Raw genomic sequence first — 13747 nt, 5'->3', positions numbered from 1 at the left:
GACCTGCAAACAAAGCATCCATACACACACCTTTGGCTGTAAGGGGATTATGGGAACTGTAGTACAGCACCAGGCCTGCAGAAACATGCGCCATATATATATATATATTTATTCATTTATGATTTGTAGCTGCATTATTATACACAAGTATTCTCAAGGGTCATTTAGTTGTGGTCCTTAAGTTGGTGACCTATTAAGGGGCAGATTTATCAAGGGTCGAAGTGAATTCGAGGGGATTTTCAAAGTAAAAAAAATTTGAAATTTGAAGTAATTTAAATTGGATACTTCGACCATCGAATAGGTTACTACGACTTCGCACTTCAAATTCGATTAGAAGTAAAATAGTTCGAATATTCGACCATTCGATAATCAAAGTACTGTCTCTTTAATAAAACTTTGACTTCAATACTTCGCCAAATTAAACCTGCCGAAGTGCTATGTTAGCCTATGGGGTCCTTCTACAGCATTTTTCTAAGTTTTTTGAAGTCAAAGTAAAATCGTTCGATCGTGCTATTAAATCGTTCGAATCGTTCGATTCAAAGTATTTAATCGTTCGATCGAACGATTTTACTTCGACCGCAGAATACACCGATTCGACGAAAAAAGTTTGAATTCTAAGTATTTTAATTTGATGGTCGAATTTTGAAGTATTTTTTTACTTCGAAATTCGACCCTTGATAAATCTGCCCCTAAGTGTTAAAAAAAAAAAGAAAAACGGTATTTATGTACAGGTCCTGGAACAACTTGGCAGCTTCTAAATTCCAGTTGACTTGTAATACACATGCCATTAGCAGAAACTTGTATAAAAGACAGGTATGTTCAGAGTAAGTGCAGCTGCCCAGTGTGCATTTTACCTTAGAGTATTCCATATCATGGGTTTCACTATTATTCACGTCTATTTATGATGCCCCTGCCTTGCGAATCTCTGTGTAAAATGTGCCGTCCAGCTATGAGTTCTGGGGGTATTTGTGTACATGAAACTGCCACTGTGCAATCCTTTATATTTAATTAAAAAAATGTTATTTAAAAAAATCAGTTTCAATTTTCAATGTGTTACTGGGGTGTGAATGATCCTGAACACAAGCTAACGACCTCGGAACGGATAGTGGTGTCAGGCTGAATGTCGAGCTGACTAATCGGACCCCACAAATTCTCACCTCACCAATTCTGCCCCTCCTTGCAAAAAGTTGGACAACCCTGATTTATAAGGGGCTAAATGAAACCTAGATAAGTTTGTATTAGAAAGTAATAAGTAACAATCTTATAAATAATGGATATTTTATTGTTGAAAACTGTTGTGCACTGTTACATGTTATTTTTATTAGTCAATTTGTTGACACAAGCTGAATGCAACCTTCCTATTCATGTTTAAAAAGATATACTTTTCTTGGAATGCTTTTAATTTTGTTTCAGCTTTCTGAAAGAACAACGTTTTTGGATGAACATCTTCAGTAGCTTGACAGTGAGGTAACAGGCCCCAATGACGCACACACACACACAAATAGAAAGACATCCAGAAGATACTGCTGATACAAGGGCTGCTGGTAGGAGTAAGGAATAAGGTGATCGGTCCCACCCACTTTTACAATGTGCTCCACCCATCGCACTATTTGTTGGTCCTTGGGAAAAGGCTGCGACCTCTGTATCAGGCTTAGGTGCTTTGCCGCGTTCTTGTAACTGTAAGAATAAATATAAAGTATTGTGACAAAACTGCTGCATAAACTTATCATATATCATCTAAGGAAACACAGCTTTTAACCTATAAATAGTATGAGCACATGGCAGCAATATCTAATTTAATTTACTGCATTACTGAAACCATGGAAAGTCACTTTTGTATATTGATCTATGTAGATATTGGTACAAATAGTGTCATTGTCAGACTAGTGGGTCAGAGGCCCACTGGGGCTCCCACCCCCCTCCAGGCCCCCTTTCCTCTGCCTCATCCCCCCTATAGGCCCCTCGCCTCAAAATTTATGATGTACTGGCCCTTTAAGAATTTCAATTTGACTATTCGCCACCTTAAACCTGCCGAATTGCTGCTTTAGCCCATGGGGGACGTCCTGGAATCACTTTGGAGTTGTTTGGAGACATCCTGAAAATCGAGTTGATTTTGGTGAATAAACTCAAATCGAATTAGATTGGAGATTGCGGGTCGATCACATTCACCCGAATTTAAAAGATTTAAATTTTTTTTATAAAAAGAAATTCGATTGGTGGCTTTTTTTAAAAAAATTTCGAGTTCATGGGAGTTTATCAAAACCCTTGAACTCAAAATTCGACCCTTAATTTATCAACGGTGGTGGTGAATTTTTCAATGAAAAGAAAAACAAATTTTGAGCTATTTCTAATAGGGAATAGTCCAAATTCAATTCGAATTTGAAAAAAAATCGAAAATTAGTATATAGAAATTTATCATGTACTGTCTAAAAATTCAAATTTGACCATTCGCCATCTAAGACCTGACGAATAGCTGTTTTAGCCTATGGGGGACCTCCTAGAACCTATTAGGAGTCAATTGCTGGAGGATTCCTACATTCACAGGATGTGATCAGAACTCATGCAAAGATGTAAGGGGCTAAAAGGGAGTTTGATGGCCCTGTGGGCTGATGCAGGGTACTCAAAAAGCCTGGAAAGCTCAACCATGCCGGTTTGGAGTTTGCTGGACATCTTTTGTGCTCATGCTATGGATAGTGCTGGGAGCTGTAGTTCTGCAGAGGAAGATATTTGAGTGCTAGCGCTATAGACAGTGCTGGGAGCTGTGTTACGAGAAAAAAAGAGGGTTATCGTGCTCGCGCTATAGACAGTGCTGGGAGCAATACCCTGAAGATAAAGCTAGATGCCTGTCCTTGGATAAAATGATTCATCGCTGTGGATGCCTGTTCCAGCTCTAGGTCAGCCTGCCAGCTCTGTGCGTGAGCCCTCGGGTGAGTTATGCCTTAGGAAGGGTAGAAGAGAATAATGATCCAGCGTATCTCCTGTTTGTGAAACAGGCTGTTTGTGTGCCTGCCACGTGGGAGCCAATATCTTGTCCAGCGGGAAAGGTATTTGGGGCAGGTAGCGCTACCTGGGGACAAATGTGCTCTTTTGGGAAATGGACTGAGACTCTTTGTCTGCAAAGGAGTAGTGTGGGACTTTGCCTGCCAGGGAGGTGTCAGGACTGGACTTGCATAGGTTCTCCAGGGTAGTGGGTCATGTTATGTTAATGCATATTTATATTATGTGTTTTGCTTACTCTTTCAATTACTTTCCTTATGTAGGGATGTGTAGAATAGCCACCCCTAGTATTATTGTCAGGCAGTCCCTCCATGTTATGGACACCTAATTGGGTCCTAAAATACAGTTGGGAGGGGTATTGTTGACTCTTGTTGTTTCCCACAGTGACCAGCAGATGGCACTGTGCTAGAGTATAAAAGGCTCTGAAGCCATACTTTCAGGGTCCATCTTGTGCTGGCTCTAGCCTGTGCAGGAGGCAGAGCTCGAGTGGAACCTAGACAGGTCAGGTCTAGTAAGAATAGGCTACTCACCCTTATAGATCACTCTAGGAGTGATAGTCAGTCAGGTTATTTAGCTGAGCAATCTGAGGCTCCTATGAGGATTGTAGTGGGATTAAGATCCCAGGGTACTCATTGCCCAGAAGTAGGGACTAAGTTTACAGACCTAGGGTAGATAGATTCCCCTCAGGTTCCACTTAGGGGAAAGGCTGAAAGCTGGGTGTACCTCCTCAAAGCTGCATGTATTGTTCCTATCTCTGAGGAGACCAAAGGTGTTGTGAGTACTGCCTATTCAATGTACTGTATGAACCTGCAATGTTCTGATCTATGTACACTCCACTGAGGATTGTATACTGTGCTCAATAAATCTGTTATTTGGTTAAGTTATAAGAACCACTGGCGCCCAATTCTTTGCACCCTGATTACTGTTACAGTTGCACTACACCTTGCTTCCACCTCGATGCGAAGGCTCACTCCCTAAGATTTAAGGTCTCATCCGGAGCATATGTACTAGGAGTGAAGCCCATAGTAGAGTAAGGTGCACTAAATTTACTATAGCACTACACTTATATGAAGTTGTTTTTATATAATAAAGTGTGTGTTTCATGTTATTCTTAATGGGCCCATCCACAGGTGCATTCCCAGATTCCATTTGGTGGAGGCACTGCCAGAGAAGAAGAATTTTCAGTACCATTTCACCTAGCAAAGGGGACTCAGGACCTGTAAGTCGGTAAATATTGTGATGTACCACTTTGGCACCAGGGTGTGGCCAAAAATGGGTTACACATGTATATAAAAAAAGGGGGAAAAACCGTATAGGCTAAATTTTGTGGTGGTTGCCTAACATATTGGTCAATCAGTGAAATTCCTTGTCTGTTACTATCTGGAGCAATAAATTAAAAGGTATAATGGACAGTGTTGGGCAACACACTAAAATACAGGTATAGGACCTGCTATCCCGAATGCTCCGGACCGGGGGTTTTCCCGAATAATGTATCTTTCCATAATTTGGATCTTTGCACCTTAAGTCTACTAGAAAATAATTTAAACATGAAATAGGCTGGTTTTGCTTTCAATAATAAATAATTATATCTTAGTTGAGATCAAGTACAAGCTACTCTTTTATTATTACAGAAAAAATGAAATCATTTTTAAAAATTTGGATTATTTGGATAAAACTGTGTCTATGGGAGTAGGGCTTTTCTGTAATTTGGAGCTCTCTGGATAATGGGTTTATGGATAATACATCCTATACCTGCACATTAAAATATACAGTAGGTTAGAGATACAATACCTTTCATCTGCTATTACATCCCTAATAGCATTTGCCAATTTCTCAGCTTTGAGTTGATCTGTCAGAATAAATGTTCCCAAATGTTTAGCTTTTATCCGAACTGCATTGTCAAACTGATCAAAAAAAAAGAGGGATTGCCACCATAGGAACCCCATGATAGATAGCTTCCTGGATACTATTTACCCCTCCATGAGTGACCAGAAGGCGAGCCTTGGGGTGTCCTACAGTGAAACATAAAAAACAAAACAATTACTGCTACAGCAGCCTTAAACATTATAAGCATTAAGCAATACAATGCTTTTCTTTATCATTCATTAATTATAAATTAAAACATAAAATAATCACCCTCTCCAAATAAAAGGATTGTGCTGCTTCAGTGAAAGCAAAATTAGAAGTTTGTATGGGGCTCCATTGTGTAACAACTAAGTGTTAACCAAACATTCATCTTTGGGGTGATCTCAGGACAGGTTATAATGGTGCAGACAGTCATGTGACACTGCTACCATCATAGCTATATAAACCCAAACAACAGCAGTTATTATAGTAAAGCAATTGCATACATTGCACAAGCCTGAATAATAGTAGAATTTGGGAATAAAACACAAAAAAGAAATTTTGTAAAAAAATAATTTTGTACCCAGGAGATCATTCTGAGAAATCCAATTCATTATTTTAGCATTCTGAGCCAATTTCAGTTCTTTTGGCCACTCTGATATTCGATATCGCCAGATGACTTTTTGCGGAATTTTTGCAAAACCCTCATTCATCTCCTTTACAAACTCAGTAAGAGGATTGGACGATATAATCGAGTCAAATGTCACAATGATAAACCCGTGCTCTCCTGACAGAGATAAAATCTTCCAATTCCTGCAAAACACATCAAAGAAATAAATAGGCTATGACACTTTTTCTACAGAGATCTTAATATATTTGTAGTTCAGTAAGTGCAGGTATATACATAAAGCTGTAAGAAAACTGTTTGACATCAGTGTGGGAAAGATTTTCAAGTGTGTTATAAGGGACAAGATACTGAAATACATTGCAAATCACAATAATAAGAATTTGTTCCAGCATGGTTTAATGCATAATAGATCTTGCCAGTCTTATTTCATTACCTTCTATGGGGAGTACGAGCAGGAACCTAGACTCTGGGATGGCAGTGGATGTTATCTACGTAGACTTTGTTAAAGCATATAATACAGTGCCACACAAAAGGAGACTGATTAAATGAAACTGACCTGAAATTTGAAGGCCTATTTATCATTTTATTTGTTTCAGAAGTTTTTGAAACCACAACTAAACTCTCTAAAAAACACTAATGTCATGAAATTTATTAAATGATCTGAATTAAAAAAAGCATGAATGGAAAATAACAAAAAAAGAAATTCAGAAAACCTCTAAAAGTTCGAATTGATTAAATATGATCCAATAGGATAGAGCAGCTCCCATTGACATTTATAGGACTTCGCCAGCTTTTACTTGGTGAATTTTTGTATTTGAGTTTTTTTGTGGTTTTTACACTTTATAAATCTCAAATTTTTAAAGCTTGAAAACCTTCAAAATAGCAAAACAGTACCTTTTTAGCGATCCATGGAAAAAAACGAAATTTGATTGTTAGTAAAAGGGCCCCATAATGTTTGTACTTGGATTGAGAACTGGCTAAATAATAGATTACAAAGGGTTGTGGTAATTGGAATTTTTTTAAATTAGACAAGTCTTGTTAGTGGAGTACCACCTGGGTCTGTCCTTGGCCTTTTGGTTTTTAATTTGTTTATTAGAGACCTTATAAATGGCATTGTAAGTGCTGTCTCTACTTTTGCTGACGATACTAAATTGTAATGCTGCCAGTTTGCAGAGAGGTTTAACTAAATCGAGGAACTGGGCAGCAAACTTGCAAATGAAGTTCAGTGAAGTTCAGTTCAGTGTTGATAAGCGCAAGGTTATGCAGTTTGGTAAGAATAACATAAATGCTAGTTATACAGGTATCGGATCCGTTATCCAGAAGTCCGTTATTCAGAAAGCTCAGAATAATGGGAAGGCCATATTCCATAGACTCCATTTTATCTGAATAATTAAATTTTTTTTAAATGATTTTCTCTGTAATAATAAACCAGTGCTTGATCCCAACTAAGATGTTATCAATCCTTATTAGCAAAACCAGCATATCAGGTTTATTTAATGTTTACATGATATTCTAGTAGACATAGGGTAAGTAAACCTTACAAATAAGAGGCTGCTCTGATGTTCTTCTGCTTAGGAAAGATTTGAGAAAGGTTTCTATTTTTTCCTAAGCAGAAGAACATCAGAGCAGCCTCTTTCTTTCTCCTGACAACTTCCTTGACTACTTGGTGGTCAGACTGGTGGGAAAATGACCAGCAGGTGGCGCTGTTGTAACAAAATTCATTCATGTTAACAGTACATGTATCCTTTAATATCTTGGAATTAAAAAAAAATAATGAATGTACATTGCAAAAGTGCTTAGAATATCACCCTCATTAATTTTACATTCATTTATTTTTAAGGTTTACTTATCCTTTAAGGTATGAAGATCCAAATTACAGAAAGATCCTTTATGTGGAAAACCTCAGGTCCCGAGCATTCTCGATAATATACTCCATACCTGTACACTAAGGGGATTATTTACTAAAACTCAAATTTATATAATTTTTTATTAAACCAAGCTCGACCAAACTCCCATCCCATTTTGCAGCTTCAGAGTATAATAAATCTTGAAAAAAAAATGTTTTCCCTCTAAAAATTTGAGTTTTTGCTCAACCAGAAAAAATTGAGTTTTAGTAACCCCTTAAATGGAAGTGTGCCCAGTTGATAAGTATTATGCATTTCATAACCCTTTGATCCCTGAACAGGATTAATTATTGAAGCGGCTGAGGTAAGAAAGATACCCAAATACATTGGGAACATATCCATAGAAAGTATAAAATATGTATTTTTATGAAAGCAGATAGATGTAGTAGAAAAATGCTCATCACTGTTTATCATCCATGTAAAAACTAAATAGGAATATTGCAAAAATAAAAGAGCACTTGCCTCTGAGACAGGCATTGCTGGTTTTGCCAATACACCTTCAATGTACAGAACATTTGGGAAAAAAGGATGGGGAAATTCAATGGTAAAATCTGTATTATACATCCAGAGTGCTGTTTTCTTGTAGAGCTCTTCAAGGGTTGGCCTAGAGCATGCTGGAAAATGTTCTTCAATAACATCAAATAATGAGTAGATATTTCTCTCCAATACAGCGGAGGCAATGTACATGAAAACATTCTTCACCCGTTCAAAGAAGTCCATGTGATCTGTTAGTTGGGACTGATACACTGGCATATAGGACAGCTGGTTCGGTATTCCTGAATGCCAGGAAATCTTTACTGGAAAAGGGTGAGTAGCAATGAAGGGGATTCCTAACTTCTCAGACACCAGAAAGGTACAAGGATTGAAAGAATCTATCACCGCAAGGTCATACTTCTCTTCCTTTAATATGTTCATGATGGACGTCTGGTTAAATATCATCTTGCACTGGTGTGAGAAATGTGTCAAATAAGAAGAAAGTTCATCACTGCAAAAATAATATTAAAAATTGTATTGGTATAATTTCAGAAACCATATATGGCATTCTGTATAAATAATTAACCAAGCAGCAGCACATAACTTTTTATCTGAGTATCAGCTCAAATGTAGCTTAGCTTGTCTAGTACATTTTCAAGAGGCGCCAATGCAACAGGCCGAGTAGTGGTCAACAGGACATTCTACACTCCTGACTGCTGTCTCCTGCTACGAATGTCAAGTTGGGGGACCATTTTGACCAGATCCTGGTGAATTGAGGATTATATTTATTAACTGGGATTTTTTTTAATTGGTAGAAAGGAAGAGAAGAGGAGATGCAGCTACTCTTCAGCTACTGCTGCACCAATCATTGGTGCCCCACTGGTCACCCTGAGGCAAGTAATAAGAAAAGGCCTGTACTTAAAGTTCCAATTCCAATTCCACCATTGGAGCCCATGACATACCATAGTTTGTCAATATAACTCTATACAATGTCTATAAAGATTCTCATTCACCTTGGTCATGATATACAGTATCAGGTACCATTAAGTCAAAAGGCAACTGGACTTTTTAAAGTTTTTTTTCTCCACAGATCCGAATGACAGAACTGAAGAAGCTGCTAGGATGAGTGGTGAAGTGTTTTCAAGAAAACTCTAAATGTCCTGTTGCCTTTTAATTTGCCTTCTACTAGAAACTCTATAAGTTCACTGTAGCAGATGACCTCCATTATATTACAAAATAGTACATCTAACCAGATGGCAGGTGGTAAAGACAGGGCAGCCTTACACTCAACAATGCTGTGCCCTTCACCTAATGCCAGGGGCTTAATATGGCACAAGGTGCAGAGTGCAGCAAGGCAGTGATCCCCAACCAGTAGCTCACGAGCATCATATTGCTCACCAACCCCTTGGATGTTGCTCCCAGTGACCTCAAAGCAGGTGCTTATTTTTGAATTCCAGGCAATTTTTTTGTATAAAAAGCAGGTGTACTGCCAAACAGAGCCTCTTTGAGACTGCCAGTCCATATAGGCACTTCCAAAAAGCCAATCACAGCCCTTATTTGGCACCCCCAGGAACTTTGTCCATGATTTTGCTGCTCTCCAGCTCTTTTTATATTTGAATGTGGCTCACATGTAAAAAAGGCTGGGGACCCAGTGCATAGCACTTGCAGCCAAAGTAATTGAGGCCTATGGTCGTATTCATATATTTGACTCACCCGTCCTTAAAGTTATATTTGCTGTCTCTGAAAAACTCATTAAATTCTTTCAAATACTTTTCATCCAGTGACCAGGTGATGACTCTGTAAGGACTCTCCTGCATCTGGTAATCTGAAACATAAACATCAGTGACTTAAAAGCACACGTCATATACATATGATATACATGTGATGCTCGGAGTAGCATTAATAATAGTATTTGGGGTTCACCAATGTAAGGGTACACAGTGGGGCAATAACTATGGTACAGTTTCTTTATATTGTTGCAAAACAGGGGTCTAAAAAAAAATCTGCTATTTGGTCCAGTAGCTGCTTTTTCAAGCACCCCAGTATTACAACATTTAGTGCACCAATAGCCTCTCTGGAATTAGAAAAGTTATTTCTCTTATCCATTATTTCAATTTGGTTTGTGGGGAAGGTTGCAATAAGTGGCATTAAAGCACGAAAAATACTAGAACAAATATGGTACTAAAAACTTCCGTGTCCAGTAAGAGTTTCATAGCTTGATACTCTAAAATCAAGGAGCCTACTCTTATTTTCTGGGCAGACTTCACCCAAAGGGCTGACAGCAGGATCCTTTACAAATAAATTAGTAGGACCCTTTGCCTTGGGGTCCACAATTATTAACCTATTAGTCATCTGGGCCCAAATGAAAAAATGATCAGAATACATAAAGCCGCACCCCTGATCCACCCCAGCCACTCCCCATTATGATGAAACCCCACCCATAATCCACCCAACACTGCCCACTTGCCCATAAGTTATACCCATTTTTGATCTTTGTTTTATGCCTCTTGGCCCCTTCAACCTCCGCTAACGAGTGTTCCTGAGAAAGTGTCTGCAGAAATTACAGTGTTAACAAGGAATAAATAATGGTAATTCTTAAATATACATGCCTGGTAGCAATCCATCTGCAATCTGCCGGAACATTGTTACCTCTTGACCATTGTTGTGAAGAATACGTGAGATTCCATCCAGAGATACTGACTTCCACCTAAAAGCAACATTTTTTTTATTTGAAAAACAAAAATCAAAAGCAATTGGATAAAAGGACTTTGCTCTAAACAAGGGGTCCCCAAACTTTCTACCTCTGAGCCACACTGAAATATTAAAAAAATTTGAGAGCATTACAAGGATTTACCTGGGGGTCCCAAATAAGGACTGATTAGCTATTTGGTAGACCCTATATGGACTGACAGCCTAGAGGAGACTCTGTTTGGCAGTAGACTTGGTTTTTATACAAACAAAATTTGCCTCCAAGCCTGGAATTCAAAAATAATCACCTGCTTTGAGGCCACTGGGAGCAACATCCAAGGGGTTGGTGAGTAACATGTTGCTCAAACAGTTTCTACATGTTGTTTGAGTTGTAGTGTTTAGTATGTTATAGATAGAAGGTTCTCTTTTTAGGGTATACATTTTTTACTACATTCTGAGAAGCCAAAAAGCTATTACTCTGTGAGTAATTTTATTGTTATTTCTTACTATTCCTTACTTGTTTTCAGGTCTGCTCATTTTCATCTTCCAGTCTCTCAAGTAAACCACTGGTTATAAGGGTAGATTTCAAATATATATTAATTGTTCTAAAGATATAAACATGGTTCTACAGGGTTCAGTCCTGGGCCTAGCTTTATTTATATTTTAGGACTGATTTCCCAGCGGAATTAAAAAGGAACTGCCAGCGCCACAAATCCAGCACAAATTTTCATTTAGGTGCTGCTGGAATATTAGTGCAAGGCACAACTTTATATGGTGGGGGGGGGGCATCCTATGTCTATTGCAGCACTTTGCACTGCATCAATGAATCACGAAGGGGTTTAAGTAAACCTTAAAAATAAGTGAATGTTAAATTAATGAGGGTACTATTCTAAGCACATTTGCAATGTACATTTATAATTATTATTTTTTTTTTTAATTCCAAGATATTAAAGGATACATGTGCTGTTAAAGAAACAGTAACATCAAAAAATTAAAGTGTTTTCAAGTAATAAAAATATAATGCAGTGTTTCCCTGCACTGGTAAAACTGGTGTGTTTGCTTCAGAAACACTACTATTGTTTATATAAATAAGTTGTGTGTAGCAATGGGGGCAGCCATTCAAAGGAGAAAAGGATCAGTTTACACAGCAGATAACAGATAAGCTCTGTAGAACACAATGGTGTAATCTGTTATCCACTATTTAACCTGTGTCATATATATTCAATTTCCACCATTGCTACACAGCAACTTGTTTATAGGAACTATAGTAGTGTTTCTGAAGCAAACACACCAGTTTTACCAGTGCAGGGCAACACTACATGATATCGTCATTACTTTAAATTTTTTTTAGTGTTACTGTTCCTTTAACATGAAGTAATTTTGTTACAGCTGGTCATTTTTCCACCAGTCTGACCACCAAGTAGTCAAGGAAGTTGTCAGGAGAAAGAAAGAGGTTGCTCTCATGTTCTTCTGTTTATAAGATCCACCCCTCATTATGATGAAACCCCACCCATAATCAATCCCAACACTACCCACAAGTTATACCCATTTGTGAACTTTGTGTTATGCCTCTTGGGGCCCACTGACTGCAGTACCACCCAGATGGGGGCCCTTCACCCTCTGCTGAGGAGTGTTCCAGAGAAAGTGTCTGCAGAAATTACAGTGTTAACAAGGAATAAACAATGGTAATTCTTAAATATACATGCCTGGTAGTAATCCATCTGCAATCTGCAGGAACATTGTTACCTCTTGACCATTGTTGTGAAGAATACGTGAGATTTCATCCATCCAGAGATAATGACTTCCACCTAAAAGCATCATTTTTTTTATTTGAAAAACAAAAATCAAAAGCAATTGGATAAAAGGACTTTGCTCTAAGCAAGGGGTCCCCAAACTTTTTACCTCTGAGCCACACTGAAATGATAAAAATAAATTGAGAGCATTACAAGGATTTACCTGGGGTCCCAAATAAGGACTGATTAGCTATTTGGTAGACCCTATATGGACTGACAGTCTACAGGAGGTTCTGTTTGGCAGTACACCTGGTTTTTATACAACCAAAACTTGCCTCCAAGCCTGGAATTCAAAAATAAGCACCTGCTTTGAGGCCACTGGGAGCAACATCCAAGGGGTTGGTGAGTAACATGTTGCTCAAACAGTTTCTACATGCTGTTTGAGTTGTAGTGTTTAGTATGTTATAGATAGAAGGTTCTCTTTTTAGTGTCTACGTTTTTTACTACATTCGGAGAAACCAAAAAGCTATTACTCTGTGAGTAATTTTATTGTTATTTCTTACTATTCCTTACTTGTTTTCAGGTCTGCTCATGTTCATCTTCCAGTCTCTCAATTAAACCACTGCCTGGTTATAAGGGTAGATTTGAAATATATATTAACTGTTCTAAAGAAATAAACATGGTTCTACAGGGTTCGGTGCTGGGCCTAGCTTTATTTATATTTTAGGACTGATTTCCCAGCGGAATTCAAAAGGAACTGCCAGCGCCACAAAGCCAGCACAAATTTTCATTTTGGGGGGGGGGTATCCTATGTCTATTGCAGCACTTTGCACTGCATCAATGAATCACGAAGGGGTTTAAGTAAACCTTAAAAATAAGTGAATGTTAAATTAATGAGGGTACTATTCTAAGCACATTTGTAATGTACATTGATTATTATTTTTTTTTTTTTAAATTCCAAGATATTAAAGGATACATGTGCTGTTAAAGAAACAGTAACATCAAAAAATGAAAGTGTTTTCAAGTAATAAAAATAAATGCAGTGTTTCCCTGCACTGGTAAAACTGGTGTGTTTGCTTCAGAAACACTACTATTGTTTATATAAATAAGCTGCTGTGTAGCAATGGGGGCAGCCATTCAAAGGAGAAAAGGATCAGTTTACACAGCAGATAACAGATAAACTCTGTAGAACACAATGGTGTAATCTGTTATCCACTATTTTACATGTGTCATATATATTCAATTTCCACCATTGCTACACAGCAACTTGTTTATAGGAACTATAGTAGTGTTTCTGAAGCAAACACACCGGTTTTACCAGTGCAGGGCAACACTACATGATATCGTCATTACTTTAAATTTTTTTTAGTGTTACTGTTCCTTTAACATGAAGGAATTTTGCAACTTGTTTATAGGAACTATAGTAGTGTTTCTGAAGCAAACACACCGGTTTTACCAGTGCAGGGCAACACTACATG

At 37.9% G+C, this 13747-nt stretch overlaps 1 pseudogene; it reads right to left on the bottom strand.

Annotated features, from left to right (window-relative positions):
- Positions 1 to 1261: 1261 nt before the first annotated feature.
- On the bottom strand, positions 1262 to 12583 carry LOC108695827 (annotated as a pseudogene).
- Positions 12584 to 13747: the final 1164 nt, after the last annotated feature.

Source organism: Xenopus laevis, chromosome 1L (genome assembly GCF_017654675.1).
Source record: "Xenopus laevis strain J_2021 chromosome 1L, Xenopus_laevis_v10.1, whole genome shotgun sequence".
Taxonomy (NCBI): Eukaryota; Metazoa; Chordata; class Amphibia; order Anura; family Pipidae; genus Xenopus; species Xenopus laevis.
Note: the sequence above shows the minus strand (reverse complement) of the source record. Positions and strands in the feature narration are given on the sequence as shown.